Genomic DNA, 21,275 nt, shown 5'->3' with positions numbered 1-21,275 from the left:
AATGAGTGAAATTCGATCCTTATACCGATCACAGCACAGAAATGGTCCTTTCCGGATTTAACAATTTAACTGCTGTATCTTCAGAATATTTACTATGATAAATGTAACTGGGGAAAGACAGTGCTCATTCCACAAGTGACTGAGGTGGTTGATGCTCAGCGACAGCTGAATTCGGCGGTTAAATGGTTAATGTCCTCACTTTCAGAAACAGCCTCTCCTCAGCTCACTGACGAAACACTGTCTTTTGGCCCCAGGTTTGAAAGCGCAAACATCAGAAAATCGATGGGACTTTGAGCAAACAATGTCCCTGATGCAAATGTAACAATTTATTTCTAACCAAGTATCTATTTTTACTGAACCTCCCTGGAAAAAGAAGAGAAGAAGTAAAATGTATAACTGACTTTGTTCGCAATTGGCAGCGAATCGTCAAACCGGTTCGATTAGATTCCACCAGAAAGGCCGCTCCCTGTTCTGAAAAAAAATGAGGAATGTTTGTGTTGAAATCCATCCTGATGTCTGGCAGCAGCTTTCACAGAAGGCGGAGCTCTGAATCTCACATAACAAGGATCAGATCAAATTCCCAAGTTGTGAACTGCTAAAATAAAGCAAGGAACTTGTACTCGATTGGTTTCAATGAAATAACAAGGATATAATTTGCAAAATCTGCACGGAGAGTGAGAGACGGAAAATCCTCGCAGGATCAAGGTAAGGTTCATGTTGTGTCAATTTGTTTTATGAATTAACTTTTTCTGCCCCTTCCTCCTTTCGAAAGCCGATTTCCCGCGGTCTGATATGTTCCCCAGCGTATGGAGCTCTCTTGCTCGCGGACGGAACAATTCACAAATTGTTCGCTGAGACACGAACTGAAGGTCGGCTATTTTATACCGGGAATTTCAGGGCTTATCCCTTCATGGGCCCCACCAATCTCCCCACAGAAACATTTTAAAGCGGTTACAGGACAGAAAGCAGGAACACGAACTCTGGAGATTTACACAACCGTAGTCCAGCGGTGCCTCCTCCCCAACTTAGAAATTGATATTCAGTAAACAGGGGTGAGAAACTGACCTTTCTCACTCTATATGCATTCATTTGTAACTGTGACACTGGCTTTGTTTACTCACTGAATCGTTTTCTGCACGGTACACTTTTATTTAACTGACCAAAAACTGATGGAACATTCAGTTCAACTCAGTAAAGTTTTAACACAGTCACATTGGCCGATTCTCGCGCTCTACCGGGCACCTGGAAAATCAGCCTATTACAACTACGAGCAGGTCGGAGGATCCATCACTAATCTTTATATAAAAAGTAACCACTGAAATTACCAACAGGTGGGAGGGACCATCACTAATCTTCAGAGAAAGATTAATACTGAATTACAAACAGATAGGAGAGTCCATCACTAATCATTATATAAAAAGTAACCACTGAATTCCAAACAGGTGGCAGGGTCCATCACTCACCTTTATATAAAAAGTAACTACTGAAATTACCAACAGGTGGGAGGGACCATCATTAATCTTTATACAAAGAGAAACACTTGAAATTACGAACAGGTAAGAGGGTCCATCACTAATCTTTGTATGTAAAGTAACTCCTGAAATTGCCAACAGGGAGGTGTGTGGATCACTTATCTTTATTTTAAAAGTAACTATTATATTACAAAAGGTAGGAGGTTGCATCGCTAATCATCGTTTAAAATGTAATTACTGAAATTACCAACAGGTAGGAGGGTCCATCACTAATATTTACATAAAACGTAATTACTTTAATTACCAACAGGTCGGTGGGTCCATCACTAATCTTTTTAAAGAAAATAACTAATGAAATTACGAGCAGGAGGAGGGTCCATCACTAATCTTTATATAAAAAGTAAGCATTCAAATTACCAACAGTGAGGATGGTCCTTCAATAATCTTTATATAAAAAGTAACGACTGAATTACAAACAGCAAGGAGGGTCCATCGCTAATCTTTATAGAACAGTCACTCGTGAATTACAAACAGGGAGGAGGGTCCATCACTAATCTTCAGATAAAAAGTAACTACAGAAATTACCAACAGGTAGGAGCGTCCATCACTACTCTTTATATATAAAGTAACTCCTGCAATTACGGAGAGGGAGATTTGTCCATCACTTGTCTTTATTTAAAAAGTAATTATTGAATTACAAATAGGTCGGAGGGTGCATCGCTAATCTTCTTTTAAAAAGTAATTACTGAAATTACCAACAGGTAGGACAGTCCATCACTAATCTTTAACTAAAAAGTAACGACTGAATTACAAACAGGAAGAAGAGTCCATCGATAATCTTTATATGAAAAGTAACTAAAGAAATCACCAACAGGTAGGAGGGTCCATCACTAATCTTTATATATCAAGTAACTACTGAATTACAAACAGCAAGGAGGTTCCATCGCTAATCTTTAATGAAAATTAACTGCTGAAATACAAACAGCTACCACGGTCCATCAATAATCTTTATATAAAAAGTAATGACTGAAATTACCTACATGTAGCAGTGTCCTTCAATAATCTTTACATGAAAAGTAACTACTGAACTAGAAACATGTTGGAGGGTGCATCACTAATCTTTGTATAAAAAGTAACTACTGAAATTACAAATGTGTTGGAGGGTCCATCACAAATCTTTATTTAAAAAGTAACTACAGTAATTACCACCCGGTAGGAAGGTCCATCACTAATCTTTATGTAAAAATAACTACTGAATTACAAACAGGTAGGAGGGTCCATCACTAATCTTCAGACAAAAAGTAACTACAGAAATTACCAACAGGTAGGAGGGTCCATCACTAATATTTATATAAAAAGTAACCATTCAAATTACCAACAGGTTTGAGGGCCCGATCTCTAGTCTTTATATGTAAAAGCAAGTAACTGCTCAAATGAATCTTTGATGTGGAGATGCCGGTGATGGACTGGGGTGGACAAATGTAAGGAATCTTACAACACCAGGTTATAGTCCAACAAATTTATTTTAATATCACAAGCTTTCGGAGATTATCTCCTTCGTCAGATGAATGAATGAAAAGGTTCTCAAATCGCATATCTTATACTATATTGGGACAGCATCACACCAATCAAAAGGTGTCGTTGTTATTCAAACAGGCCAGTCACGGAGAACAGCACGTCCCATTACACTCGATATACATTGTGTCTATTACACAGGCAGGCAGAAAGAAACTCAAAATGGCAGAGAGAGAGAGAGAGAGAATTTTAAAAAACATATAAATTTTTCCCCCTTTTTGCTGGTGGGGTTACGTGTAGCGTGACATGAACCCAAGATCCCGGCCTCACGCTACACGTAACCCCACCAGCAAAAAGGGGGAAAAAATTTATATGTTTTTCAAAATTCTCTCTCTCTGCCATTTTGAGTTTCTTTCTGCCTGCCTGTGTAATAGACACAATGTATATCGAGTGTACTGGGACGTGCTGTTCTCCGTGACTGGCCTGTTTGAATAACAACGACACCTTTTGATTGGTGTGATGCTGTCCCAACATAGTATAAGATATGCGATTTGAGAACCTTTTCATTCATTCATCTGACGAAGGAGATAATCTCCGAAAACTTGTGATTTTAAAATAAATTTGTTGGACTATAACCTGGTGTTGTAAGATTCCTTACAAATGAATCTTGTGTTTGATTACACTAATGTAATTAGTGTAGGTGTAAATTTAAATTTTTGTTGCTGTTGTCCGTTTAAAGCACTAGTGTGAGCGTGACTGAAACAACAGATAACTGCATCTTACAAGGTCTCAAACTTGGTTGTACATTTATGGTAGAGAATAACTTCAACTATAGTTTGCAGAAATTTCCTGACCGACATGAACCGCTTTTACATTCAAACAGTGTGGAAAGGAAAGCACCGGTACTGATAGTTTGATTGGTTGCTCTTGCATTTGCGCACACATACAGAAAGGCGCACACAAAATGGAGAATTATGATTATAAAACAGCCGTCAAATCTTCAACTTAGAAATTTGTGGTGTTTTCTGAGATTGTACGACCCCAAAAGATAACGCAAAGATAAATGTGCAGCATCTGTTTACAGTTACACGATTCATAATATTATACATTAGTGTTGATATTATTGAACGGAAATTCCTCACCTCCTACAGTGCTCATTAGTCAGGTGCTGATACCATGAGAGATATGGTAAATATATTCAAATAGAAGCACCAACCAAAACACAACTCCATGAACACACGGACAATGTCACTGTCCATAGAGAGCAGAAAAATCACACCCAGCTCCAAACTCTGTATGTAGATAGATATCAGGTTCATAAAATACCGGAATTTAATATCAAAACTCAACACATTAAAAATATTAAAAATAAATCTGTGAATAAAATAATACAACAGCGCCAGACTGGGTAACACCGAGTGAAGGATCATTTAATTCATCACCTCGCTCCATATTGCCCTCCAGAATATTCACTACCTCAGGAATAAGTCTGGTGTTGGCCTGCACGGTGAGTAAACCTGACCAATTGGTGCTCCCAGTGCAGAATCTCGGCCGGCTACAACTGGGTTGTGAAGATCAGCAGGTCTCATTGGGTTTCACTGGGCAGCTGTCTTTGCCGCACCTCATGTGGAGAGTTGATCCTGACAGTCGGGAAATGCTAGATTCCAGAGCGAACAGCTGTTGTACTGATGGGGGAGGAGGGACTTGATATCGCGACAAGGCGACGTTTTATCCTTCTCATTTCAATATTTCACTCTAACCCTCCTATTAATATATTTATTACAGAGCATCAGAATCTTGGAACGCCTGTCACCTCCATGGCTGAAGGACCAAACAGGGGAGAAGACCCAACATCTTCAACAAGAATGAGAATAGACACCGGTAGGTTCAGAACAACCTTTAAAATATCAATTGTGTCCTGATAAAGGGTCCAGCTCACGAACAAGAACCTGCAGCTCACACAAGAAGAGAAAACCGAGCAGATACTTTGTGGATAGAGAGAAGTGAGTGAACATCTAGTGGGGCAGTGCAGTCACAGGTAGAGGGACATCAGTACTGGAACTGTCCGGTAGATAACTGGTGCTAGGGACTGCAAGGTGGATAGAGACAGTGACTCAGGCTGGCCTTCCTGATTAATAGTGTGACACCAGGGAGTAGGGGGACACCCCGAGTGGCGCAGGTGTGACAGGCAGGTTAGGCACAGGAATAGGAGCGCGATAGTGTTGCGAGATTCTATAGTCAGGCGAGTAAACAGACTGTTCTGCAGCCCTGAGCAGGTCCCAATTGGTAAGTTGCCTTCCTGGTATCAGAGCGAAGAACTTCCTGGAACAGGTTGTACACTCTCTGGGAAGGAAAGGAGAGAGGTAAATAGTCATGGCCGGAACGAATAACAAGGAAAGGGCTCCGTTTATAGAATGAATATTAACTCCGGAGCCCAAGACTGAACAACAAGGCCTGAAGGTGGTGATCTCTGGATTGTTTTGCGCTGGGCTGCTGAAGGAGGACAATATGAGGCAGGTCAATGTCCGGCTGCAGGGCTGGAGCAGGAGGGAAGGGTTCATGTTCTTGGGACACTAGGGTGAGTTGAGGAAGACGGGAAGGGACGGTTACGATCTGAACCGACAAACAACAATAGGGTGAGTTAAGGACGAAGGGAACGGATATATAAACCCATAATTTATCGACATTGTCCGATTAACAGTGTATTTAATGATAAATGAACCTACCATTTACACACACTGTTCATTTAACAGTGTATTTAATGATATATGAACCCACCATTTAACCAGACTGTCCATTTAACAGTGATTTAATGATATATAAGCGAACCATTGACACACACTGTCCATTTAACAGTGTATTTAATGATATATAAACCCACGATTTACACACACTGTCCATTTAACAATGTATTTAATAATATATAAACCCACCATTTACCCACACTGTCCATTTAACAGTGTATTTAATGATATATAAACACACCATTTACCCACACTGTCCATTTAACAGTGTATTTAATGATATATAAACACACCATTTACCCACACTGTCCATTTAACAGTGTATTTAATGATATATAAACCCACCATTTATCCACACTGTACATTTAACAGTGTATTTAATGATATATAAACCCAACATTTACCCACACTGTCCATTTAACAATGTATTTAATGATATATAAACCCAACATTTACCCACACTGTCCATTTAACAATGTATTTAATAATATATAAACCCACCATTTACACAGACTGTCCATTTAACAGTGTATTTAATGATATATGAACCCACCATTTCACCACACTGTCCATTTAACAGTGTATTTGATGACATATTAATCCACCATTTACACACACTGTCCATTTAAAAGTGTATTTAATGATAAATAAACCCACAATCTATTGACATTGTCCATTTAACAGTGTATTTAAAGATATATGAACCCACCATTAACAACATTGTCCATTTAACAGTGTATTTAATGATATATGTTCCCACCATTTACCCGCACTGTCCATTTAACAATGTATCTAATGATATATAAACCTACCATTTACACACACTGTCCATTTAACAGTGTATTTAATGATATATGAACCCAGCATTTGCACACACTGTCCATTTAACAGTGTATTTAATGATATATTAAACCTCCATTTACACACACTGTCCATTTAAAAGTGTATTTAATGCTAAATGAAGGCAGCATTTACACACACTGTCCATTTAAAAGTGTATTTAATGATAAATGAACCCAGCATTTACACACACTGTCCATTTAACAGTGTATTTAAAGATATATGAACCCACCATTTACCAACATTGAACATTTAAACAGTGTACTTAATGATATATAAACCAACCATTTACAAACACTGTCCATATTACTGTTTATTTTCTGATATATAAACCTACCATTTACACACACAGTCCATTTAACAGTGTGTTCATGATATATAAACCCACCTTTCAACCAGACTGTCAATTTAACAGTGTATTTAATGATATATAAACCCACCATTTGCACACACTGTCCTTTTAACAGTGTATTTAATGATATATGAACCCAGCATTTGCACACACTGTCCATTTAACAGTGTATTTAATGATATATTAAACCACCATTTACACACACTGTCCATTTAAAAGTGTATTTAATGCTAAATGAACGCAGCATTTTCACACACTGTCCATTTAAAAGTGTATTTAATGATATATGAACCAAGCATTTACACACACTGTCCATTTAATAGTGTATTTAAAGATATATGAACCCACCATTTACTAACATTGAACATTTAACAGTGTGCTTAATGATATATAAACCCATCATTTACAAACACTGTCCAGATTACTGTTTATTTTCTGATATATAAACCTACCATTTACACACACTGTCCTTTTAACAGTGTATTTAATGATATATGAACCCACCATTTAACCAGACTGTCCATTTAACAGTGTATTTAATGATATATAAACCCACCATTTACACACACTGTCCTTTTAACAGTGTATTTAATGATATATGAACCCAACATTTAACCAGAATGTCCATTTAAAATTGTATTTAATGACCGATGAACCCAACATTTAATCACACTGTCCATTTAGCAGTTTATTTAATGATATATAAACCCATCATTTACCCACACTGTCCATTTAATAGTGTATTTAAGGATATTTAAACCATGATTTACCCACACTGTCCATTTCATAGTGTATTTTATGATATATAAACCCATCGATTACACACACTGTACATTTAACAGTGTATTTGATGATATATAAATCCATCATTTACCCACACTGTCCATTTAACAGTGTATCTAATGATATTTAAACCATCATTTACCCACACTGTCCATTTAACATGTATTTAATGATATATAAACCCACCATTTACCCACACTGTCCACTTAACAGTGTATTTAATGATATATAAACCAACCATTTAACCACACTGTCCATTTAACAGTGTATTTAATGATTTATAAAGTGTCCATTTACCTGCACTGTCCATTAAAAAGTGTATTTCATGATATCTTAACCCACATTTATACACACTGTCCATTTAAAGGTGTATTTATTGGTATAGAAAGCCACCATTTACCTGCACTGTCCATTTAACATTGCATTTAATGAAATATAATCAAATATTTATCCACACTGTCCATTTAACAGTGTATTTCATGATATATGTGCCAACATTTAACCAGACTGTCCATTTAACAGTGTATTTAATGAGATATAAACCTAACATTAACACACACTGTCCATTTAACAGTGTATTTAATGATAAATAAACACACAATCTGTTGACATTGTCCATTTAACAGTGTATTTAATGAGATATAAACCAACCATTACCCACACTGTCCATTAAACAGTGTATTTAATGATATATAAACCCACCATTTACCCACACGGTCCATTTAACAGTGTATTTAATGATCTGTAAACTTACCATTTACAAACACTGTCCATTTAACAGTGTCTTTAATGATATATGAACCGACCATTAAACGAGACTGTCCATTTAATAGTATATTTAATGATATATAAACCCAACATCTACTCGCACTGTCCATTTATCAGTGTATTTAATCATATATGAACCCACCAATTACCCGCACTGTCCATTTAACAGTGTATTTAATGACATATGAACCCACCATTTAAACAGACAGTCCATTTAACAGTGTATTTAATGATATATAAACCCACCATTTACCCACACTTTCCATTTAACATTGTATTTAATGACATATGAACCCACCATTTAACCAGACAGTCCATTTAACAGTGTATTTAATGATATGTAAAACCACCATATACACACACTGTCCATTTAACAGTGCATTTACTGATATATAAAACCACCATTTACCCACACTGTCCAGTTAACAGTGTATTTAATGATAAATAAACCCACAATCTATTGACATTGTCCATTTAACAAGTGCTTTTAAAGATATATGAACCCCACATTTACCCACACTGTACATTTAACAGTGTATTTACTGATATATAAATCCACCATTTAGTCGCACTGCCCATTTAACGTGTATTTAATGATATAGGAACACACCATTTACACACACTGTCCATTTAACATTGTATTTAATGATATATAAACCTACCATTTACCCACACTGTCCATTTAACAGTGTATTTAATGATATATGAATACTCCATTTAACCAGACTGTCCATTTAACATTGTATTTAATGATATATAAACCCACCATTTACCCACACTGTCCATTTAATAGTGTATTGAATGATAGAAAAAACCCATCATTTCCCCACACTGTCCATTTAACAATGTATTTAATGATAAATAAACCAACAATCTATTGACATTGTCCATTTAACAGTGTATGTAAAGATATATGAACCCAACATTTACCAACACTGTACATTAAACAGTGTATTTAATGATATATGAACCCACCCTTTACCCGCACTCAAAAATTTAACAGTGTATTTCATGATTTATAAAGTGTCCATTTACCCGCATTGTCAATTCAACAGTGTATGTAATGATATATGAAATCAACATTTAACCAGACCGTCCATAAAACAGTGTATTTAATGATATATAAAAATACCATTTACACACACTATCCATTTAAAAGTGTATTTAATGATATATAAACCCAACATTTACCCACACTGTCCAATTAACAGTGTATTTAATGATATATAAACCCACAATTTATCGACATTGTCCATTGAACAGTGTATTTAATGTTACATGAACACACATTTTAACAACGCTGTCCATTTATCAGTGCATTTAATGATGTATGAACCCAACATTGAACCAGACTGACCATTCAACAGTGTAAGTATTGATATATCAATAAACCAATAACACACACTGTCCATTTAACACTGTATTTAATGATATATACACCCACCATTGAACGCACTGACCATTTAACAGTGTAATTAATGATATATAAAGTGTCCATTTACCTGCACTGTCCATTTAACTGTGTATTTAATGATATATGAACCCAACATTTACCCATTCTGTCCATTTAACAATGTATTTAATGAAATATAAATCAACCATTTACACACACTGTCCATTTAACAGTGTACTTAATGATATACGAACCCAACATTTACCCACACTGTCCATTTAAAATCTATTCAATGATATATAAACCCACCATTTAACCAGACTGTCCATTTAACAGTGTATTTAATGATATAGAAACCCACCATTTACACACACTGTCCATTTAACAGTGCATTTAATGATATATGAACCAACCATTCAACCACACTGTCCATTTAACATGTATTAAATGATATATTAAACCACCATTTACACACACTGTCCATTTAACGGTGTATTTAATGAAATATGAACCCACCATTTACCCACACTGTCCATTTAACATTGTATTAATGATAAATAAACCCACAATCAATTGACATTGTCCATTTAACAGTGTATTTAATGATATATAAACCCACCATTGACACGCACTGACCATTTAACAGTGAATTTAATGATATATAAACCCAACATTTACCCACACTGTCCATTTAAAAGTGTATTTAATGATATATTAACCCACAAGTTATCGACATTTGTCCATTAACCAGTGTATTTAATTATATATGAACCCAACATTTAACCAGACTGTCCATTTAACAGTGTATTTAATGAAATATAAATCAACCATTTACACACACTGTCCATTTCACAGTGTATTTAATGATACATGAACCCACCATTGACCCGCATTGACGATTTAACAGTGTATTTAGTGATTTATAGAGTGTCCATTTACCCGCACTGTCCATTTAACAGTGTATTTAATGATATATGAACGTACCATTTACACTCACTGTCCATTTACCAGTGTATTTAATGATACATGAACCCACTATTTAACCAGACTGTCCATTTAACAGTGTATTTAATGAAATATAAACCAACCATTTAACCACACTGTCCATTTAACAGTGTATTTAATGATATATAAACCCACCAATAACACACACTGTCCATTTAACGATGTATTTAATGATATATAAACCGACCATTTAAAAACACTGTCCATTTAACAATGTATTTAATTATATATGAACCAACAATTTAACGAGACTGTCCTTTTAACAGTGTATTTAATGATATGTGAACACAGCATCTCCTCGTAATTTACATTTAACAGTGTATGTAATGATATATAAACCCACCATTTACCCACACTGTCCATTTAACAGTGTAATTATTGATATATAAACCCACCAATAACACACTCTTTCCATTTAAAAGTGTATATCATGATATATGAACCCACCAATTACACACACTGTCCATTTAACAATGTATTTAATGATAAATAAACCAACAATCTATTGACATTGTCCATTTAACAGTGTATGTCCAATTAACAGTTGATTTAATGATATGTAACCCACCATTTACACACACTGTCCGCTTAACAGTGTATTTAATGATTTATAAAGTGTCCATTTACCCGCACTGTCAATTTAGCAGTGTATTTAATGATATATGAACTCAACATTTAACCAGACCGTCCATATAACAGTGTATTTAATGATATATAAACATACCATTTACACACACTGTCCATTTATAAGTGTATTTAATGATATATGAACCCACCATTTCACCAGACTGTCCATTTAACAGTGTATTTAATGATATATAAACCCACCATTTACACACACTGTCCATTTAACACTGTTTTTAATGATATATGAACCAACCATTCAACCACACTGTCCATTTAACATGTATTTAATGATATATAAACCCACCATTTACCCACACTGTCCATTTAACATTGTATTTAATGATAAATAAACCCACAATCTATTGACATTGTCCATTTAACAGTGTATTTAATGATATATAAACCCACCATTGACAAGCACTGACCATTTAATAGTGTATTTAATGATTTATAAAGTGTCCATTTACCCGCACTGTCCATTTAACATTGTATTTAATAATATATGAACCAACCATTTAACCACACAGTCCATCTAACATGGTATTTAATGATATATAAACCCACAATTTATCGCCATTGTCCATTTAACAGTGTATTTAATGGTATATGAACACACATTTTAACAACACTGTCCATTTAACAGTGTATTTAATGATATATGAACCAACCATTTAACCACACAGTCCATCTAACATGGTATTTAATGATATATAAACCCACAATTTATCGCCATTGTCCATTTAACAGTGTATTTAATGGTATATGAACACACATTTTAACAACACTGTCCATTTAACAGTGTATTTAATGATATATGAACCCACCATTTAACCAGACTGTCCATTTAACAGTGTATTTAATGATATATGAACCCACCATTTGTTCGCACTGTCCATTTAATAGTGTATTTAATGATATATGTACCATCCAATTAACCACACTGTCCATTTAGCAGTGTATTCAATGATATTTCAACCCAAAATTTACCCACACTGTCCATTTAAAGGTCTATTTCATGACATATAAACCCACCATTTAACCAGACTGTCCGTTTAACAGTGTATTTAATGATTTATAAAGTGTCCATTTAACCGCACTGTCCATTTAACAGAGTATTTAATGGTATATAAACCCATCATTTACCCACACTGTTCATTTAACAGTGTATTTAATGAAATATAAACACATCATTTACCCATACTGTCCATTCCCCCAGTGATTGAGCTGATTGATGCTTAGACATAGTTTAATTAGGCGGTATAACGGTTAATATCCTCACTTTCAAAAACAGCCTCTCCTCAGCTCACTGACGAAGCACTGGCTCTTGGCCGCAGGTTTGAAAACGCCAAAATCAGAAAATTGATGGGACTCAAGTAAACAATGTCCCTGATGCAAATGTAGCAATTTATTTCTAAACAAGTATCTATTTTGCTGAAATTCCCAGGAACAAGAAGAGAAAAAGAACATTTCGAACCAACTTTGTTCACAATTTCTGAAACAAATGAGGAATGTCTGTGTTGAAATCCATCCTGATGTCTGGCAGCAGCTTTCACAATGGGCGGTGCTCTGAGTCTCACATAACAAGGATCGGATCAAATTCCCAAGTTGTGAACTGCTGAAATGAAGCAAAGAACTTGTACTCGATTGATTACAATGAAATAACAAGGATATAATTGGCAAAATCTACACGGACATTGAGAGACGGAAAATCCTTGCGGGATCAAGGTAAGCTTAATGTAGTGTCAATTTGTTTTATTAATTAAATTTTCTGCCCCTTCCTCATTTGTAAAGCCGATTTCCTGCGGTCAGATATGTTCCCCGGCGTACGGAACTCTCTATTCCTCGCGGACGGAACAATTCACTGATTTTTCGCTCAGACACTGACTGAAGTCCGGCTATTTTACACTGGGAATTTCAGGGCTTCTCCCTTCATGGTCCCCACCAAACTCCCCCAGACACAATTTAACGCGGTTCTGGGAAAGAAAGCAGGAACACGAACTCTGGAGATTTGCACCATCCTCGTCCAGCGGTACCTCCTCCCCATGTTAGAATTTGAAATTCGGTAAACAGGGGAGGGAAACTGTCCTTTCTCACTCTTTAAGCATTGATGTGTAACTGCAATACTTGCTCTTTTTACTCACTCAACCGTTTTGTGCCCGGTACACTTTTATTGAACTGATCAAAGACTGATCGAACACACAGTTCAGCTCAGTAAAGGGTTAACTCTTTCGCAATGGCCGATTATCGCTCTCTGCCTGACACCTGGAAAATCAGCATATGGTTCCCCGAGGGGTCGGAATGAACGCGATCCAATGACAGGATAGGAGCAACATCGGAGACAAAACGTATTCCTGATTAATTATAATCAATTAGTTTGATTCCAATTAATAGGAGAATGGAGCAGGGACGTCTGTTTTTGCTAAAATATGTTAGCGAGGGTGTTATTTGTTAAACTGGCTCAACTGAAGAAAGGCCGTTCCCTTCAGATAGAAACAAACTTCACGAATGTTTTAAAGGGATACCGGTTCAGGGCGGAAAACATCTTTCACACAGATGGGTGGTTTCTGATCGTTAATCATGGTAATTTGAGTAGTTACTTTTAATATCAACAGGGAGGAGGGCCACAGCACTGAGTGGAATAAATGAAACTTTTGCAGCAGGAACAGAAGATTTATGAAATAGTGAAAAGTTATGAGCAGGAAAACGGAAGGAGGTTTTGAAGAAGTAACTCGATATTAAAAATTGAAAACGTGAACGGGTCAACATTCCAATGAATTTGAGTTCAGATTGTGTGTTATCTGTGAATCTACAAAATATTCAAAACACGTTTGGAAAGTCAGAATCATGAGAGATGTGATCTAGTATCTATAAGTCAGGGCCTGGGTTTTCATAGAACACAGTGAAATGTTCCTGGTTATCACATTTTGAGGAGAGAGGACGCCAGTATGGATAAATGGTTCCATGACAGAGGTGGAAAAACATCAACAAACTTTCAGGGCCCCAGCACTAATTTTAATATAAACAGTAACGACTGAAATTACCAACAGGTAGGAGTGTCAATCACTAATCTCCGGTCCCCATTGGAGGGCGGCGGTTTCGCCAATTTGAGCAGCTGGTTGGACGGATGCGGCGATGGCGACCACGCCTTCCCACAATCCAGCACGCGGAGAAAATCCCCTCTCGAACCACAGCTCTGGCCGCGCTGCACTCTGGGAGATGGCGTCACATGACCACGTGACTCCTCAACCTTTCGCTCGGCTGCGGGGCAGCATGCGGAGCCCAGCTGGTCCCAGCGGTGGATACGTTGAGCTGGCATCGACGTAGCGAACTTACTTCTGGGAAAGGACAAAATGTCGGATGCGGAGTGGGCGTGGCAGCAGCGTTGGAGGCGGCCATGTTGGGTCATCATTGTCTTACGCGGCGAGGTCACTTCCTGTGAGTCGCACCGAGGCCAGAGCTCCTGCCCCCTCTCCCTTTCTGCAAACCTCCATTGTGCTCAATGTCTCGGGGTCGCTTTGCTTCTCTCACAGGAGGTGATTAAGAATAATGTTAAAGAGCTTCAAAAGGGTTTAAAAGGAGACTAATGTTATAAAGGGGGTTAAAAAGAGGGTTAAACGGGGTTCAATAAGTTACTGGTTGAAATGGTATTAAAGAGGTTAAAAAGAGGGCTAAATAAGTTAAATGGTTAAAAAGGAGGTTAAACTTTTAAAAAGGGGTTGGAGGAAAAAAAGTGGTTCAAGAGCTTAAAATGTTTAAAAAGGACAGTTGGAAGCAGTTCAAGGAGGTTAAATAGTTAAACGGGCGGTAAATGTGTTTAAAAGGGGTTAGGAGAGAGACTGTGAGCTCGGTGAGAAAGAGATGGGTTTCAAAAAGAACCACATTCGGAGAGTTTGGAGAAAGACAGTCTCTCAAAAAAATGGGTTTAAAAAGGGGCCAAATGACTTAAATAGTAGGGTTTAAAAATGAGGTTTAAAAGGGATTAAAAGGGGTTTAATGAAGTTTCAAATGATAAGTTAAAGTGGATTTAATAAGGGGGGATAAAATTGGTATAAAAAGGAGGTTTAAATAGAGGGTTCAGGGGGCCGATTGAACCTTGTCTTATTTGCGATTCGATATATTAATTCTGGACCAGTGTGCGATGCTCATTTTCTCTCGTGCTCTGTCTGAGTTTGTGTCACACCTTTACTCTGTTTCTGTTTAATTCTCTCCCCCTCTGTCTCTCCAACTCTCTCATCTATCCCGCTCTATTTCTCACCACTTCTTGCACTGTGTGCCTCTCTCTTTCCCTCTCACTTTGGTACGGTCTTTCCCCTCACTCTTTGCCGAGGAGGGAATGCCATCGCCTGGTCCATTCCCACCTATCCAGTCATCGTCCGAGAATCAACTGCAATGGCTTCTCTTCCCTCTCCCGCACCTTTACCCCCGGAATCCCCCCTTGCTCTCTCCTTGGCCCCCGCCTATTTCTCCTCTACATGCTGCGCCTCACCGAGATCATCCGAAAACACAACGTCAGGTTCCAGACGGACTGTGGCGATCCAGCGCTCGTCGGGATGTCGCTTTTTGATCCTTCGATGTCGGCTGTTCCTCTCATTGTGAAGTAGACGTCACCCAGCGCTGGATTGTTCACACTCGAATATTGAACGTTAGCTCGGATCAGACCGTCATGAGACAGCTTAGTTTCACACCACTGATGATGTGTTGTTGAAAAAGCAATCCTGCTCAGTCCGGGAGGAACCAGTTAAGGCTGCTGACGAGACCCAGCTCCACATCCCCACCACCTCTCCCGACCCGTCCACTGCCTCGAATTTGTCAGGCTGCTTCTCCGTCATCCAGTATTGGATGAAAAGAAATTTCCTCTAATTGAACGTTGGGAAAACCGAAGCCGTTGTGTTCGGTCCCTGCCACGAACTCCATTCCCTAGACACTGACTCCATCCCTCTCCCTGGCCAATGTGTGAGGCTGAACCACACCGTTCACAACCTTAGCACCCTATTTGACTCTGAGATGAACTTCTGACCCCATATCCTCTCCGTCACCAAGACCGCCAACTTCCACCTCCTTAACATCGCCCATCTCAACCCCTGTCTCAGCTCATCTGCTGCTGAAACCATCATCCATGCCTTTGTTACCTCCAGACTCAACTACTTCAATGCTCTCCCGGCCGGCCTCCACCCTTGCACCCTCTGCAAACTTGAGCTCATCCAAAACTCTGTTGCCGTAATTCTCACTCGAATCAAGTCCCGTTTTCCCATCACCCCTCTGTGTTCGCTGATGGACATTCGCTCCCGATTCAGCAACCCCTCATTTTTAAATTTTCATTCTTGTCTTCAAATCCATTTACGGCTTCGACCCACCTTATCTCTGTAACCTCCACCAGCCAGACAACCCTTCGAGATCTCTGCGCCCTTCCAATTCTGGCCTCTTGCCTTCCCCCGCTTTGCATCGCCCCACCAAGGCGGCCATGCCTTCAGCTGCCTGACCTCTGAAGTGCCCTCGCTAAACCTTTCAGCCTCTCAACCTTCCTTTCCCCCTTTAAAACGCTCCTTAAAACTTACCTCTTCACGATTAATTTGGTTACTTGTCCTAATATTTCCTTCGGCGGCTCGGTGTCAAATTTTGTTTGATAATCGCTCCTGTGAAAGGCATTAGGACGTTTAACAACGTTAAAGGCGCTGTATAAATGGGAGTTATTGTTGTTAATATTCACCTATGTCCCTGTCAGGGTTTTAATATTGCTGATATCTGCGGGAGTGTTTTACAGTTCACAGTGTGTCTCTGGCCGTGGACAATGAAGTACAGAGTGTCTCAGTGACAGTGTTAATATTAACCTCTGTAATCTATCGGTGTGTTAATGTTCATGAGTCATTGGGATTATGTTCGTGTTTACAGGAAGTCTCTGGCAGTGTTTTGGTTGGTACAGGGTGTCTGTTCATCAACGGTAATATTTGCAGGATGCGTCTGTCAGTTTGTTAACACATCCTGGCAATGTATTAGTATGGAAATATGTCAGTATTTTCGTACTTGCTGCGTGTATCTGTGAGACTTGTTAATCTTTACAGGGTTTTTCCTTGAATCTGTTAATGTTTACAATATTTCTGTGATTATATTAATATTTACAGGTCTTTCAGTGAGTATGTTATTATTTACAACCTGTTTCTGTGAATCTGTTCTTTACAGGTTGTATCTGTGAGACGGTTATGATTTACAGGAAGTTTCTGTGAGTGCATTAATGCTTATAAGGTCTTTCTGTGACACTGTTGATATTTACAGGGTGCTTCTGTGGGACAGTTAATATTTTTAGGGTGTTTCTTTGAAACTGTTAATGTTTACAAGTGGTTTCTGTGAGTCTGTTAATATTTACAGGGTGTTTCTGAGAATGTTAATAATTATATGGTTTTTCTGTGAAACTTTTAATGATTACATGTTGTTTCTGTGAATGTTAATATTTACAGGGTGTTTCTGTGAGACGGGATTTATTTACAGGGCCATTCTGTGCGACTGTGAAAGTTTACAGCGTGTTTCCTTGAGTCTGTTAATGTTTACCGGGTGTTTCTTGTAAATGTTCACTTGTTGTCTATTTAAGTTGGCTGATATTCAAAGGAGTCTTCCGTCATGTAACTGAACATTTAATTGATAATTTCCTTCAATAATTTAAAACACCTTCCAACGATTGGCCAGACCCACAATGTCTCGACAGGAAGCAGTAGTGAACTTCCCGGCCCCATTCAAGAGCCACCGCAGGGACCTCAGAGGTTGTGATCGTCCGCAAACCTCCATTCAAATTGGGAACCGATGATCGCATTTTGGACTGGTTCAGTGTCACAGCCGATTGACCCCAATATCTCGATATCACAGAACACCGGGGCGGAGCGGGTCGGACAGAATATTAAAGAGGATTGAGTTCTGATGCTGGGAATTGTTCTGTTCTGCTCATCATTTAATGATTTTAACAACTAGAGAAAAGGGATATTTAAGCATTTTCTTCAACTGCTCTCTGAATTTAGTCTGGGTCACAGCATAAATACAAGTGTTTGTGCAGCAACTCAGGAGCTGGAGCATGAATCCCAGTTCCATTAGAGCGATAGGCGGAATTACAGTCGCACCGACCAAATCCAACACCCGCATCCATATAGAATACAACATAAACATCGCCCATAACAGAATGAAATTCCCCGAGATGACGAACAGTAAAATAATGGACTTCCTTCGACTCGTAATTTCTGGGTCACTGGGACTCTCTTCACTGCTGTGGTCCCGGAGTCTCCTGCGGGCTCTGTTGGCCACTACAATGTGTCTGACGATTAAAACATTGAGCAGCAGAATCAGAACAAATGCGACCCCCGGGGTTAGAATATAATGACTGAATTCGATTGCTCCCCACACCCGGGAATCTTGAACACGACCGTCTACAGCACAAAACCAGGGAAGGTTGCCAAGCGTATACCCACGCGATAACATAAAGTACCAGGTGGTGTCCTTCAAACAGCTCAGCACAGTCACTGTTCCCAGAACCACAGCCGCCGTTTTCTCGGTGCAATATTTAGTTTTCAGTTTCTGGCAACAAATGGCCACAAATCGATCAAAGGTGAAAGTGACGGTGAACCAGACAGAACAGTCTGTCGCTGCATAAAGCAGGACGGCGTGGATATTACACACGCGGATGTCGTACAGGAAAATAAATTGTTCGAAATAAACAATCGGAATCTGTCTCAATATCAGATCGATGAAAACGACCAGTAGATCCACCGCTGCCATGGCCACCAGGTAGCGAGTGACACATTTGGAGAGACCGCACTTTCCTTGGGATTGGATCACAATCGTCACTAAGTTAACTGTAAGGAAGGGAAATAAACAGGGAAATTATACATCAGGCTGGGAGCAAAAGCAGCAGTTTGATGGAGTTCGGGGTGAAATTTGCTGCTTTATTACTGCATCCATTTATGGACCTGATTATTATACTTGTGATACGGCTTTCGACTGGAGACAGAGTTTAAATATAATAATAGTGATTGGACTGGGAAATAGAGAAACAAACAGGGATTTCTGCTGGAATCAGGAGTGGATTGAGAATTAAATAAAAGAACGGGATTAAATTACACATGAAAGATAATCGGTTTCCAATGAATCACATCCCCCTCTAAATATTGGTAGAGCCTTTGATCCACGTGTAAATATTAATACAATCCGTGGTTCCAAAGTAAATATTGTCATAACCTGTGGACCCACTTTTTAATCAAGGGATATGGGGATAAAGCGGGAACAGGGGACTTAGTTGGACGATCAGCGGCGATTATTTTGAATGGCGGAGCAGGCCCGAAGGACCGAATGGCCGACTCTTGCTCCTATTTTCTATGTTTTTGTGTTTCTATGTACCGTCCCTTTAACTCTTGTAGGTAAGGCAACAGATTCTAGGCGCCCCTATAAACATTTGGGAAGTCCATAGATCCAACTTTCAATATTCCTACAGTCTCCGGATCCCGTGTTAATGTGGTATAATCCCTGAAACCCCTGAAAATTTGGTACAGTCACTAAGTCCCCCATTAATGTTGATGTTTTCATTCAGTCTCCAGACAAGGGTCGGTGGACAGTGTCAGTATTTCATACAGTAAAATAATCTTAGAGCACACAAGGAGGACACTCGGCCCACCGTACCCGTGCCGGCTCTTTCAAAGAGTTATCCAATTATTCCCACTCCCCTGCCCTTTCCCTATAGCCCTGAAAATGTTTCCTTTTCAAGTATATATCCAAATACCTTTTGAAAGCAACTGTTAAATCTTCTTCCACCACCTTTCAGACAACGCATTCCAGATCATAACAACTCGCTGCTTGAAAAAAAAATCTCCTCATCTCCCCCTGCTTCATTTCCCAATGATCTTAAATCCGTTCCTTTGGTTACCGATCCTCCTGCCAGTGGATACAATTTCTACTTGTTTACTCTCTCAAAACCCCTCATTATTTTGAAGGCCTTTATTAAATCTCCCCATGGCTTTTTCTGCTCTAAGTGAACAATCCCAGCTTCACTAGTCTCTCCACATAATGAAACCCTTCATCCCTGCTGCCATTTTAGCCAATGGCCTCTGCACTCTTTCTTTGACGAACTTTCTAAAGTATGGTTACCAGAATTGGGCACAATACTCCAGCTGAGGCCGAACGAAACAGTACCAGAGCTTGTACATATTCAGGCAGACGCCAGAATGTGTCAGTGTTTATATGGGTGGGTGAGTCAATATTTACAGGGTTACCAGGGTGCGTGCCCATTCAGACAAAGCCCGAGTGCGTTGGTAAGTACAGGTTCTATAACAATAAGTCAATGCGAATCTAGAACAAAGGACCAGGAGTGGGCCATTAAGCCGCTCGAGTCTGTTCACCATCCAATAAGATCATGGCTGATCGACATCTCAACTCCTTTACCGCCCTTTTGATCCATATAATTTGTTAATAAACACAAAACTATCGATTTCAGTCTCGAAAATGTGAATTGACCCAATACACACAGCCATTTGGGGAAGAGTGTTCAAGGTTTCCACTGCCCGTTGGGTCAAAAAGTGCCTCCTGATTTCGCTCCTAAATGGAATAATTTGCCCTCTACTTTTGGATTCCACCAGAATAGAAAACATTTGTCGGTATCTACCCGATTCAATCCATTTATGACTTTAAACACGTCGATTAGATAACTTCTCAGATTTTAAACTAACGGGAATACAAACAAAGTTTATGCATCCCACAAGCACTGACACGCACAAAGGAACATCCAGTAAAGAGTGAGAATCATTTGA

At 38.7% G+C, this 21,275-nt stretch overlaps 1 long non-coding RNA gene across 1 annotated transcript; it reads left to right on the top strand.

Annotated features, from left to right (window-relative positions):
- Positions 1–377: 377 nt before the first annotated feature.
- LOC137315162 (uncharacterized) lies at positions 378–18,785 on the top strand. Its single transcript, XR_010961339.1, has 5 exons — positions 378–705; positions 4,773–4,868; positions 12,944–13,224; positions 17,677–17,716; positions 18,178–18,785. It is a non-coding gene; the product is annotated as an uncharacterized lncRNA (long non-coding RNA).
- Positions 18,786–21,275: the final 2,490 nt, after the last annotated feature.

Source organism: Heptranchias perlo, unplaced genomic scaffold (genome assembly GCF_035084215.1).
Source record: "Heptranchias perlo isolate sHepPer1 unplaced genomic scaffold, sHepPer1.hap1 HAP1_SCAFFOLD_54, whole genome shotgun sequence".
NCBI lineage: Eukaryota > Metazoa > Chordata > Chondrichthyes > Hexanchiformes > Hexanchidae > Heptranchias > Heptranchias perlo.
The sequence above is the reverse complement of the archived record's forward strand: the minus strand, read 5'-3'. Positions and strand labels throughout refer to the sequence as shown.